General features: G+C 37.2%; 10 non-coding genes across 10 annotated transcripts; all 10 read right to left on the minus strand.

Annotated features, from left to right (window-relative positions):
- Positions 1-179: 179 nt before the first annotated feature.
- Positions 180-251, minus strand: TRNAA-CGC (transfer RNA alanine (anticodon CGC)). The gene has a single exon. It is a non-coding gene; the product is annotated as a tRNA-Ala (tRNA).
- Positions 252-2,025: 1,774 nt separating this feature from the next.
- On the minus strand, positions 2,026-2,097 carry TRNAA-CGC (transfer RNA alanine (anticodon CGC)). Its single transcript has one exon. It is a non-coding gene; the product is annotated as a tRNA-Ala (tRNA).
- A 1,774-nt stretch (positions 2,098-3,871) lies between these two features.
- TRNAA-CGC (transfer RNA alanine (anticodon CGC)) lies at positions 3,872-3,943 on the minus strand. The gene has a single exon. It is a non-coding gene; the product is annotated as a tRNA-Ala (tRNA).
- Positions 3,944-4,794: 851 nt separating this feature from the next.
- On the minus strand, positions 4,795-4,866 carry TRNAA-CGC (transfer RNA alanine (anticodon CGC)). Its single transcript has one exon. It is a non-coding gene; the product is annotated as a tRNA-Ala (tRNA).
- An 851-nt stretch (positions 4,867-5,717) lies between these two features.
- Positions 5,718-5,789, minus strand: TRNAA-CGC (transfer RNA alanine (anticodon CGC)). The gene has a single exon. It is a non-coding gene; the product is annotated as a tRNA-Ala (tRNA).
- An 851-nt stretch (positions 5,790-6,640) lies between these two features.
- TRNAA-CGC (transfer RNA alanine (anticodon CGC)) lies at positions 6,641-6,712 on the minus strand. The gene has a single exon. It is a non-coding gene; the product is annotated as a tRNA-Ala (tRNA).
- Positions 6,713-7,563: 851 nt separating this feature from the next.
- Positions 7,564-7,635, minus strand: TRNAA-CGC (transfer RNA alanine (anticodon CGC)). Its single transcript has one exon. It is a non-coding gene; the product is annotated as a tRNA-Ala (tRNA).
- An 851-nt stretch (positions 7,636-8,486) lies between these two features.
- Positions 8,487-8,558, minus strand: TRNAA-CGC (transfer RNA alanine (anticodon CGC)). Its single transcript has one exon. It is a non-coding gene; the product is annotated as a tRNA-Ala (tRNA).
- A 1,774-nt stretch (positions 8,559-10,332) lies between these two features.
- Positions 10,333-10,404, minus strand: TRNAA-CGC (transfer RNA alanine (anticodon CGC)). The gene has a single exon. It is a non-coding gene; the product is annotated as a tRNA-Ala (tRNA).
- A 2,697-nt stretch (positions 10,405-13,101) lies between these two features.
- TRNAA-CGC (transfer RNA alanine (anticodon CGC)) lies at positions 13,102-13,173 on the minus strand. Its single transcript has one exon. It is a non-coding gene; the product is annotated as a tRNA-Ala (tRNA).
- Positions 13,174-13,748: the final 575 nt, after the last annotated feature.

Consider the following 13,748-nt stretch of genomic DNA (forward strand, 5'->3'; position numbering starts at 1 on the left):
GGGAACTTAACTTTGAAAAATGGAATGAAGAAGATGATGAATATAATCATATTTGATTGATTATTTATGATTTGTATTCAACTTTGACTATTGCTGTAGAGTACTTTTTTTGGTTTGCTTGTTAACTTTGGCTCTACTAGAGAGTTTACATATGGTAAAAAGCTGTATTTTGTAAAACTTAGAGATTCTGGGGATTGAACCCGGGGCCTCATACATGCGAAGCATGCGCTCTACCACTGAGCTACATCCCCTATGAGCCGCTATTTTCTTATGCACAAGTGATTGCAGCTTTACATTTCACTATAGATTTACTACTTTTCAGTGTTATTAGGGATATCTTAGAGGATGGAAGCATAACCATTATACCATGCTTGACTGCAAGGACTTTATGCTTTTCATGGCTGATGACAATTCAAGTAGATGCCCATTCCAAACACTGGAATGCTCTTAAAGTTCTCCATCAGAGACTGGTTTATCATCAGAATCCCCTACTTTTACTAATGAATGGTGTGGATATTGATCAAGTTTTGCTAACTAGAGGGCTGTCTTACATTCTGTTTGGTCATCAGTGTCAGAACTTAGCAGAAGGTCAAAAAGGATGCATGCTAAGACTGCCTCTTGGGCATTGCTAGCTAATGCTTCACCAGACAATCTATGTAGAGTTGATATGTTGTCATCATTCCATGCTTTGAAATTTCATTAAGTGCTTGCCCTCCAAGCCCATGTCCATCCTCTTTTTGTTCACAAAGTGTTTGAACTTGTCTCTAAATCTTAATCATTTAGTTCTGCTATATTATTTGTCTCGCTCTTTTATTAAACTTTGCTCAGGTAGTCGCCTTCAGTTCCCACTGAGAATAAAAAATCTATTTCCTACTTACCATATGTTTTCCCTCAGTGTAGGAGAATGGCAATTGGCATTCAATAGGAACTTAACTTTGAAAACTGGAATGAAGAAGATGATGAATATAATCATATTTGATTTATTTTTTATGATTTGTATTCAACTTTGACTATTGCTGTAGAGTACTTTTATTGGTTTGCTTGTTTTCTTTGGCTCTACTAGAGAGTTTACATATGGTAAAAAGCTGTATTTTGTAAAACTTGGAGATGCTGGGGATTGAATCTGGGGCCTCATACATGCGAAGCATGCGCTCTACCACTGAGCTACATCCCCTATGAGCTGCTATTTTCTTATGCACAAGTGATTGCAGCTTTACATTTCACTAGAGATTTACTACTTTTCAGTGTCATTAGGGATATATTAGAGGATGGAAGCATAACCATTATACCATGCTTGACTGCAAGGACTTTATAGTTTTCATGGCTGATGAGAATGCAAGTAGATTCCCATTCCAAACACTGGAATGCTCTTAAAGTTCTCCATCAGAGACTGGTTTATCATCAGAATCCCCTACTTTTACTAATGAATGGTGTGGATATTGATCAAGTTTTGCTAACTAGAGGGCTGTCTTACATTCTGTTTGGTCATCAGTGTCAGAACTTAGCAGAAGGGCACAAAGGATGCATGCTAAGACTGCCTCTTGGGCATTGCTTGAAAATGCTTCACAAGACAATCTATGTAGACTTCATATGTTGTCATCATTCCATGCTTTGAAATTTCATTAAGTGCTTGCCCTCCAAGCCCATGTCCATCCTCTTTTTGTTCATAAAGTGGTTGAACTTGTCTCTCAATATTAATCATTTAGTTCTGCTATATTATTTGTTTTGCTCATTTATTAAACTTTGCTCGGGTGTTCGCCTTCAGTTCCCACTGAAAATAAAAAATCTATTTCCTACTTACCATATGTTTTCCCACAGTGTAGGAGAATGGCAATAGGCATTCAATGGGAACTTAACTTTGAAAAATGGAATGAAGAAGATGATGAATATAATCATATTTGATTGATTTTTTATGATTTGTGTTCAACTTTGACTATTGCTGTAGAGTACTTTTATTGGTTTGCTTGTTTTCTTTGGCTCTACTAGAGAGTTTACATATGGTAAAAAGCTGTATTTTGTAAAACTTGGAGATGCCGGGGATTGAATCCGGGGCCTCATACATGCGAAGCATGCGCTCTACCTCTGAGCTACATCCCCTATAAGCTGCTATTATTTTATGCACAAGTGATTGCAGCTTTACATTTCACTAGAGATTTACTTCTTTTCAGTGTTATTAGGGATATATTAGAGGATGGAAGCATAACCATTATACGATGCTTGACTGCAAGGACTTTATGGTTTTCATGGGTGATGAGAATGCAAGTAGAAGCCCATTCCAAACTTTGGAATGCTCTTAAATTTCTCCATCAGAGACTGGTTTATCATCAGAATCCCCTACTTTTACTAATGAATGGTGTGGATATTGATCAAGTTTTGCTAACTAGAGGGCTGTCTTACATTCTGTTTGGTCATTTGTGTCAGAACTTAGCAGAAGGGCACAAAGGATGCATGCTATGACTGCCTCTTGGGCATTACTAGCTAATGCTTCAACAGACAATCTAAGTAGAGTTCATATGTTGTCATCATTCAATGCTTTGAAATTTCATTAAGTGCTTGCCCTCCAAGCCCATGTCCATCCTCTTTTTGTTCACAAAGTGTTTGAACTTGTCTCTTAATCTTAATAAATTAGTTTTGCTATATTATTTGTCTCGCTCTTTTATTAAACTTTGCTCGGGTAGTCGCCTTCAGTTCCCACTGAAAATAAAAAATCTATTTCCTACTTACCATATGTTTTCCCTCAGTGTAGGAGAATGGCAAAAGGCATTCAATGGGAACTTAACTTTGAAAAATGGAATGAAGAAGATGATGAATATAATCATATTTGATTGATTATTTATGATTTGTATTCAACTTTGACTATTGCTGTAGAGAACTTTTATTGGTTTGCTTGTTAACTTTGGCTCTACTAGAGAGTTTACATATGGTAAAAAGCTGTATTTTGTAAAACTTAGAGATTCTGGGGATTGAACCCGGGGCCTCATACATGCGAAGCATGCGCTCTACCACTGAGCTACAACCCCTATGAGCTGCTATTTTCTTAGGCACAAGTGATTGCAGCTTTACATTTCACTAGAGATTTACTACTTTTCAGTGTTATTAGGGATATATTAGAGGATGGAAGCATAACCATTATACCATGCTTGACTGCAAGGACTTTATGGTTTTCATGGCTGATGACAATGCAAGTAGATGCCTATTCCAAACACTGGAATGCTCTTAAAGTTCTCCATCAGAGACTGGTTTATCATCAGAATCCCCTACTTTTACTAATGAATGGTGTGGATATTGATCAAGTTTTGCTAACTAGAGGGCTGTCTTACATTCTGTTTGGTCATCAGTGTCAGAACTTAGCAGAAGGTCAAAAAGGATGCATGCTAAGACTGCCTCTTGGGCATTGCTAGCTAATGCTTCACCAGACAATCTATGTAGAGTTGATATTTTGTCATTAATCCATGCTTTGAAATTTCATTAAGTGCTTGCCCTCCAAGCCCATGTCCATCCTCTTTTTGTTCACAAAGTGTTTGAACTTGTCTCTCAATCTTAATCATTTAGTTCTGCTATATTATTTGTCTCGCTCTTTTATTAAACTTTGCTCAGGTAGTCGCCTTCAGTTCCCACTGAGAATAAGAAATCTATTTCCTACTTACCATATGTTTTCCCTCAGTGTAGGAGAATGGCAATTGGCATTCAATAGGAACTTAACTTTGAAAACTGGAATGAAGAAGATGATGAATATAATCATATTTGATTTATTTTTTATGATTTGTATTCAACTTTGACTATTGCTGTAGAGTACTTTTATTGGTTTGCTTGTTTTCTTTGGCTCTACTAGAGAGTTTACATATGGTAAAAAGCTGAATTTTGTAAAACTTGGAGATGCCGGGGATTGAATCCGGGGCCTCATACATGCGAAGCATGCGCTCTAGCACTGAGCTACATCCCCTATGAGCTGCTATTTTTTTATGCACAAGTGATTGCAGCTTTACATTTCACTAGAGATTTACTACTTTTCAGTGTTATTAGGGATATCTTAGAGGATGGAAGCATAACCATTATACCATGCTTGACTGCAAGGACTTTATGGTTTTCATGGCTGATGAGAATGCAAGTAGATGCCCATTCCAAACACTGGAATGCTCTTAAAGTTCTCCATCAGAGACTGGTTTATCATCAGAATCCCCTACTTTTACTAATGAATGGTGTGGATATTGATCAAGTTTTGCTAACTAGAGGGCTGTCTTACATTCTGTTTGGTCATCAGTGTCAGAACTTAGCAGAAGGGCACAAAGGATTCATGCTAAGACTGCCTCTTGGGCATTGCTAGAAAATGCTTCACAAGACAATCTATGTAGACTTCATATGTTGTCATCATTCCATGCTTTGAAATTTCATTAAGTGCTTGCCCTCCAAGCCCATGTCCATCCTCTTTTTGTTCATAAAGTGGTTGAACTTGTCTCTCAATCTTAATCATTTAGTTCTGCTATATTATTTGTCTCGCTCTTTTATTAAACTTTGCTCAGGTAGTCGCCTTCAGTTCCCACTGAGAATAAAAAATCTATTTCCTACTTACCATAAGTTTTCCCTCAGTGTAGGAGAATGGCAATAGGCATTCAATGGGAACTTAACTTTGAAAAATGGAATGAAGAAGATGATGAATATAATCATATTTGATTGATTTTTTATGATTTGTATTCAACTTTGACTATTGCTGTAGAGTACTTTTATTGGTTTGCTTGTTAACTTTGGCTCTACTAGAGAGTTTACATATGGTAAAAAGCTGTATTTTGTGAAACTTGGAGAAGCCAGGGATTGAACCTGGGGCCTCATACATGCGAAGCATGCGCTCTACCTCTGAGCTACATCCCCTATAAGCTGCTATTATTTTATGCACAAGTGATTGCAGCTTTACATTTCACTAGAGATTTACTACTTTTCAGTGTTATTAGGGATATATTAGAGGATGGAAGCATAACCATTATACGATGCTTGACTGCAAGGACTTTATGGTTTTCATGGGTGATGAGAATGCAAGTAGAAGCCCATTCCAAACTTTGGAATGCTCTTAAATTTCTCCATCAGAGACTGGTTTATCATCAGAATCCCCTTCTTTTACTAATGAATGGTGTGGATATTGATCAAGTTTTGCTAACTAGAGGGCTGTCTTACATTCTGTTTGGTCATTTGTGTCAGAACTTAGCAGAAGGGCACAAAGGATGCATGCTATGACTGCCTCTTGGGCATTACTAGCTAATGCTTCAACAGACAATCTAAGTAGAGTTCATATGTTGTCATCATTCAATGCTTTGAAATTTCATTAAGTGCTTGCCCTCCAAGCCCATGTCCATCCTCTTTTTGTTCACAAAGTGTTTGAACTTGTCTTTCAATCTTAAACAATTAGTTTTGCTATATTATTTGTCTCGCTCTTTTATTAAACTTTGCTCAGGTAGTCGCCTTCAGTTCCCACTGAAAATAAAAAATCTATTTCCTACTTACCATAAATTTTCCCTCAGTGTAGGAGAATGGCAATAGGCATTCAATAGGAACTTAACCTTGAAAACTGGAATGAAGAAGATGATGAATATAATCATATTTGATTGATTTTTTATGATTTGTATTCAACTTTGACTGTTGCTGTAGAGTACTTTTATTGGTTTGCTTGTTTTCTTTGGCTCTACTAGAGAGTTTACATATGGTAAAATGCTGTATTTTGTAAAACTTGGAGATGCCGGGGATTGAATCCGGGGCCTCATACATGCGAAGCATGCGCTCTACCACTGAGCTACATCACCTATGACCTGCTGTTTATTTATACACAAGTGATTGCAGCTTTACATTTCACTAGAGATTTACTACTTTTCAGTGTTATTAGGGATGTAATAGAGGATGGAAGCATAACCATTATACGATGCTTGACTGCAAGGACTTTATGGTTTTCATGGGTGATGAGAAAGCAAGTTGAAGCCCATTCCAAACATTGGAATGCTCTTAAAGTTCTCCATCAGAGACTGGTTTATCATCAGAATCCCCTACTTTTACTAATGAATGGTGTGGATATTGATCAAGTTTTGCTAACTAGAGGGCTGTCTTACATTCTGTTTGGTCATCAGTGTCAGAACTTAGCAGAAGGTCAAAAAGGATGCATGCTAAGACTGCCTCTTGGGCATTGCTAGCTAATGCTTCACCAGACCATCTATGTAGAGTTGATATTTTGTCATTAATCCATGCTTTGAAATTTCATTAAGTGCTTGCCCTCCAAGCCCATGTCCATCCTCTTTTTGTTCACAAAGTGTTTGAACTTGTCTCTCAATCTTAATCATTTAGTTCTGCTATATTATTTGTCTCGCTCTTTTATTAAACTTTGCTCAGGTAGTCGCCTTCAGTTCCCACTGAGAATAAAAAATCTATTTCCTACTTACCATATGTTTTCCCTCAGTGTAGGAGAATGGCAATTGGCATTCAATGGGAACTTAACTTTGAAAACTGGAATGAAGAAGATGATGAATATAATCATATTTGATTTATTTTTTATGATTTGTATTCAACTTTGACTATTGCTGTAGAGTACTTTTATTGGTTTGCTTGTTTTCTTTGGCTCTACTAGACAGTTTACATATGGTAAAAAGCTGTATTTTGTAAAACTTGGAGATGCCGGGGATTGAATCCGGGGCCTCATACATGCGAAGCATGCGCTCTAGCACTGAGCTACATCCCCTATGAGCTGCTATTTTCTTATGCACAAGTGATTGCAGCTTTACATTTCACTAGAGATTTACTACTTTTCAGTGTTATTAGGGATATCTTAGAGGATGGAAGCATAACCATTATACCATGCTTGACTGCAAGGACTTTATGGTTTTCATGGCTGATGAGAATGCAAGTAGATGCCCATTCCAAACATTGGAATGCTCTTAAAGTTCTCCATCAGAGACTGGTTTATCATCAGAATCCCCTACTTTTACTAATGAATGGTGTGGATATTGATCAAGTTTTGCTAACTAGAGGGCTGTCTTACATTCTGTTTGGTCATCAGTGTCAGAACTTAGCAGAAGGGCACAAAGGATGCATGCTAAGACTGCCTCTTGGGCATTGCTAGAAAATGCATCACAAGACAATCTATGTAGACTTCATATGTTGTCATCATTCCATGCTTTGAAATTTCATTAAGTGCTTGCCCTCCAAGCCCATGTCCATCCTCTTTTTGTTCATAAAGTGGTTGAACTTGTCTCTCAATCTTAATCATTTAGTTCTGCTATATTATTTGTCTCGCTCTTTTATTAAACTTTGCTCAGGTAGTCGCCTTCAGTTCCCACTGAGAATAAAAAATCTATTTCCTACTTACCATAAGTTTTCCCTCAGTGTAGGAGAATGGCAATAGGCATTCAATGGGAACTTAACTTTGAAAAATGGAATGAAGAAGATGATGAATATAATCATATTTGATTGATTTTTTATGATTTGTATTCAACTTTGACTATTGCTGTAGAGTACTTTTATTGGTTTGCTTGTTAACTTTGGCTCTACTAGAGAGTTTACATATGGTAAAAAGCTATATTTTGTGAAATTTGGAGATGCCGGGGATTGAACCCGGGGCTTCATACATGCGAAGCATGTGCTCTACCACTGAGCTACATCCCCTATAAGCTGCTATTTTCTTATGCACAAGTGATTGCAGCTTTACATTTCACTTGAGATTTACTACTTTTCAGTGTTATTAGGGATATATTAGAGGATGGAAGCATAACCATTATACCATGCTTGACTGCAAGGACTTTATGGTTTTCATGGCTGATGAGAATGCAAGTAGATTCCCATTCCAAACACTGGAATGCTCTTAAAGTTCTCCATCAGAGACTGGTTTATCATCAGAATCCCCTACTTTTACTAATGAATGGTGTGGATATTGATCAAGTTTTGCTAACTAGAGGGCTGTCTTACATTCTGTTTGGTCATCAGTGTCAGAACTTAGCAGAAGGGCACAAAGAATGCATGCTAAGACTGCCTCTTGGGCATTGCTAGAAAATGCTTCACAAGACAATCTATGTAGACTTCATATGTTGTCATCATTCCATGCTTTGAAATTTCATTAAGTGCTTGCCCTCCAATCGCATGTCCATCCTCTTTTTGTTCATAAAGTGTTTGAACTTGTCTCTCAATCTTAATCATTTAGTTCTGCTATATTATTTGTCTCGCTCTTTTATTAAACTTTGCTCGGGTAGTCGCCTTCAGTTCCCACTGAAAATAAAAAATCTATTTCCTACTTACCATATGTTTTCCCTCAGTGTAGGAGAATGGCAAAAGGCATTCAATGGGAACTTAACTTTGAAAAATGGAATGAAGAAGATGATGAATATAATCATATTTGATTGATTATTTATGATTTGTATTCAACTTTGACTATTGCTGTAGAGTACTTTTTTTGGTTTGCTTGTTAACTTTGGCTCTACTAGAGAGTTTACATATGGTAAAAAGCTGTATTTTGTAAAACTTAGAGATTCTGGGGATTGAACCCGGGGCCTCATACATGCGAAGCATGCGCTCTACCACTGAGCTACATCCCCTATGAGCAGCTATTTTCTTATGCACAAGTGATTGCAGCTTTACATTTCACTATAGATTTACTACTTTTCAGTGTTATTAGGGATATCTTAGAGGATGGAAGCATAACCATTATACCATGCTTGACTGCAAGGACTTTATGCTTTTCATGGCTGATGACAATTCAAGTAGATGCCCATTCCAAACACTGGAATGCTCTTAAAGTTCTCCATCAGAGACTGGTTTATCATCAGAATCCCCTACTTTTACTAATGAATGGTGTGGATATTGATCAAGTTTTGCTAACTAGAGGGCTGTCTTACATTCTGTTTGGTCATCAGTGTCAGAACTTAGCAGAAGGTCAAAAAGGATGCATGCTAAGACTGCCTCTTGGTCATTGCTAGCTAATGCTTCACCAGACAATCTATGTAGAGTTGATATGTTGTCATCATTCCATGCTTTGAAATTTCATTAAGTGCTTGCCCTCCAAGCCCATGTCCATCCTCTTTTTGTTCACAAAGTGTTTGAACTTGTCTCTAAATCTTAATCATTTAGTTCTGCTATATTATTTGTCTCGCTCTTTTATTAAACTTTGCTCAGGTAGTCGCCTTCAGTTCCCACTGAGAATAAAAAATCTATTTCCTACTTACCATATGTTTTCCCTCAGTGTAGGAGAATGGCAATTGGCATTCAATAGGAACTTAACTTTGAAAACTGGAATGAAGAAGATGATGAATATAATCATATTTGATTTATTTTTTATGATTTGTATTCAACTTTGACTATTGCTGTAGAGTACTTTTATTGGTTTGCTTGTTTTCTTTGGCTCTACTAGAGAGTTTACATATGGTAAAAAGCTGTATTTTGTAAAACTTGGAGATGCTGGGGATTGAATCTGGGGCCTCATACATGCGAAGCATGCGCTCTACCACTGAGCTACATCCCCTATGAGCTGCTATTTTCTTATGCACAAGTGATTGCAGCTTTACATTTCACTAGAGATTTACTACTTTTCAGTGTCATTAGGGATATATTAGAGGATGGAAGCATAACCATTATACCATGCTTGACTGCAAGGACTTTATAGTTTTCATGGCTGATGAGAATGCAAGTAGATTCCCATTCCAAACACTGGAATGCTCTTAAAGTTCTCCATCAGAGACTGGTTTATCATCAGAATCCCCTACTTTTACTAATGAATGGTGTGGATATTGATCAAGTTTTGCTAACTAGAGGGCTGTCTTACATTCTGTTTGGTCATCAGTGTCAGAACTTAGCAGAAGGGCACAAAGGATGCATGCTAAGACTGCCTCTTGGGCATTGCTTGAAAATGCTTCACAAGACAATCTATGTAGACTTCATATGTTGTCATCATTCCATGCTTTGAAATTTCATTAAGTGCTTGCCCTCCAAGCCCATGTCCATCCTCTTTTTGTTCATAAAGTGGTTGAACTTGTCTCTCAATATTAATCATTTAGTTCTGCTATATTATTTGTTTTGCTCATTTATTAAACTTTGCTCGGGTGTTCGCCTTCAGTTCCCACTGAAAATAAAAAATCTATTTCCTACTTACCATATGTTTTCCCACAGTGTAGGAGAATGGCAATAGGCATTCAATGGGAACTTAACTTTGAAAAATGGAATGAAGAAGATGATGAATATAATCATATTTGATTGATTTTTTATGATTTGTGTTCAACTTTGACTATTGCTGTAGAGTACTTTTATTGGTTTGCTTGTTTTCTTTGGCTCTACTAGAGAGTTTACATATGGTAAAAAGCTGTATTTTGTAAAACTTGGAGATGCCGGGGATTGAATCCGGGGCCTCATACATGCGAAGCATGCGCTCTACCTCTGAGCTACATCCCCTATAAGCTGCTATTATTTTATGCACAAGTGATTGCATGTTTACATTTCACTAGAGATTTACTTCTTTTCAGTGTTATTAGGGATATATTAGAGGATGGAAGCATAACCATTATACGATGCTTGACTGCAAGGACTTTATGGTTTTCATGGGTGATGAGAATGCAAGTAGAAGCCCATTCCAAACTTTGGAATGCTCTTAAATTTCTCCATCAGAGACTGGTTTATCATCAGAATCCCCTACTTTTACTAATGAATGGTGTGGATATTGATCAAGTTTTGCTAACTAGAGGGCTGTCTTACATTCTGTTTGGTCATTTGTGTCAGAACTTAGCAGAAGGGCACAAAGGATGCATGCTATGACTGCCTCTTGGGCATTACTAGCTAATGCTTCAACAGACAATCTAAGTAGAGTTCATATGTTGTCATCATTCAATGCTTTGAAATTTCATTAAGTGCTTGCCCTCCAAGCCCATGTCCATCCTCTTTTTGTTCACAAAGTGTTTGAACTTGTCTCTTAATCTTAATAAATTAGTTTTGCTATATTATTTGTCTCGCTCTTTTATTAAACTTTGCTCGGGTAGTCGCCTTCAGTTCCCACTGAAAATAAAAAATCTATTTCCTACTTACCATATGTTTTCCCTCAGTGTAGGAGAATGGCAAAAGGCATTCAATGGGAACTTAACTTTGAAAAATGGAATGAAGAAGATGATGAATATAATCATATTTGATTGATTATTTATGATTTGTATTCAACTTTGACTATTGCTGTAGAGAACTTTTATTGGTTTGCTTGTTAACTTTGGCTCTACTAGAGAGTTTACATATGGTAAAAAGCTGTATTTTGTAAAACTTAGAGATTCTGGGGATTGAACCCGGGGCCTCATACATGCGAAGCATGCGCTCTACCACTGAGCTACAACCCCTATGAGCTGCTATTTTCTTAGGCACAAGTGATTGCAGCTTTACATTTCACTAGAGATTTACTACTTTTCAGTGTTATTAGGGATATATTAGAGGATGGAAGCATAACCATTATACCATGCTTGACTGCAAGGACTTTATGGTTTTCATGGCTTATGACAATGCAAGTAGATGCCTATTCCAACCACTGGAATGCTCTTAAAGTTCTCCATCAGAGACTGGTTTATCATCAGAATCCCCTACTTTTACTAATGAATGGTGTGGATATTGATCAAGTTTTGCTAACTAGAGGGCTGTCTTACATTCTGTTTGGTCATCAGTGTCAGAACTTAGCAGAAGGTCAAAAAGGATGCATGCTAAGACTGCCTCTTGGGCATTGCTAGCTAATGCTTCACCAGACAATCTATGTAGAGTTGATATTTTGTCATTAATCCATGCTTTGAAATTTCATTAAGTGCTTGCCCTCCAAGCCCATGTCCATCCTCTTTTTGTTCACAAAGTGTTTGAACTTGTCTCTCAATCTTAATCATTTAGTTCTGCTATATTATTTGTCTCGCTCTTTTATTAAACTTTGCTCAGGTAGTCGCCTTCAGTTCCCACTGAGAATAAGAAATCTATTTCCTACTTACCATATGTTTTCCCTCAGTGTAGGAGAATGGCAATTGGCATTCAATAGGAACTTAACTTTGAAAACTAGAATGAAGAAGATGATGAATATAATCATATTTGATTTATTTTTTATGATTTGTATTCAACTTTGACTATTGCTGTAGAGTACTTTTATTGGTTTGCTTGTTTTCTTTGGCTCTACTAGAGAGTTTACATATGGTAAAAAGCTGAATTTTGTAAAACTTGGAGATGCCGGGGATTGAATCCAGGGCCTCATACATGCGAAGCATGCGCTCTAGCACTGAGCTACATCCCCTATGAGCTGCTATTTTTTTATGCACAAGTGATTGCAGCTTTACATTTCACTAGAGATTTACTACTTTTCAGTGTTATTAGGGATATCTTAGAGGATGGAAGCATAACCATTATACCATGCTTGACTGCAAGGACTTTATGGTTTTCATGGCTGATGAGAATGCAAGTAGATGCCCATTCCAAACACTGGAATGCTCTTAAAGTTCTCCATCAGAGACTGGTTTATCATCAGAATCCCCTACTTTTACTAATGAATGGTGTGGATATTGATCAAGTTTTGCTAACTAGAGGGCTGTCTTACATTCTGTTTGGTCATCAGTGTCAGAACTTAGCAGAAGGGCACAAAGGATTCATGCTAAGACTGCCTCTTGGGCATTGCTAGAAAATGCTTCACAAGACAATCTATGTAGACTTCATATGTTGTCATCATTCCATGCTTTGAAATTTCATTAAGTGCTTGCCCTCCAAGCCCATGTCCATCCTCTTTTTGTTCATAAAGTGGTTGAACTTGTCTCTCAATCTTAATCATTTAGTTCTGCTATATTATTTGTCTCGCTCTTTTATTAAACTTTGCTCAGGTAGTCGCCTTCAGTTCCCACTGAGAATAAAAAATCTATTTCCTACTTACCATAAGTTTTCCCTCAGTGTAGGAGAATGGCAATAGGCATTCAATGGGAACTTAACTTTGAAAAATGGAATGAAGAAGATGATGAATATAATCATATTTGATTGATTTTTTATGATTTGTATTCAACTTTGACTATTGCTGTAGAGTACTTTTATTGGTTTGCTTGTTAACTTTGGCTCTACTAGAGAGTTTACATATGGTAAAAAGCTGTATTTTGTGAAACTTGGAGAAGCCGGGGATTGAACCTGGGGCCTCATACATGCGAAGCATGCGCTCTACCACTGAGCTACATCCCCTATAAGCTGCTATTTTCTTATGCACAAGTGATTGCAGCTTTACATTTCACTAGAGATTTACTACTTTTCAGTGTTATTAGGGATATATTAGAGGATGGAAGCATAACCATTATACGATGCTTGACTGCAAGGACTTTATGGTTTTCATGGGTGATGAGAATGCAAGTAGAAGCCCATTCCAAACATTGGAATGCTCTTAAAGTTCTCCATCAGAGACTGGTTTATCATCAGAATCCCCTACTTTTACTAATGAATGGTGTGGATATTGATCAAGTTTTGCTAACTAGAGGGCTGTCTTACATTCTGTTTGGTCATTTGTGTCAGAACTTAGCAGAAGGGCACAAAGGATGCATGCTATGACTGCCTCTTGGGCATTGCTAGCTAATGCTTCACCAGACAATCTAAGTAGAGTTCATATGTTGACATCATTCAATGCTTGAAACTTCATTAAGTGCTTGCCCTCCAAGCCCATGTCCATCCTCTTTTTGTTCACAATGTGTTTGAACTTGTCTTTCAATCTTAAACAATTAGTTTTGCTATATTATTTGTCTCGCTCTTTTATTAAACTTTGCTCA

This window comes from Taudactylus pleione, unplaced genomic scaffold, assembly GCF_031769625.1.
Source record: "Taudactylus pleione unplaced genomic scaffold, aTauple2 ptg000070l, whole genome shotgun sequence".
NCBI classification, from domain to species: Eukaryota; Metazoa; Chordata; class Amphibia; order Anura; family Myobatrachidae; genus Taudactylus; species Taudactylus pleione.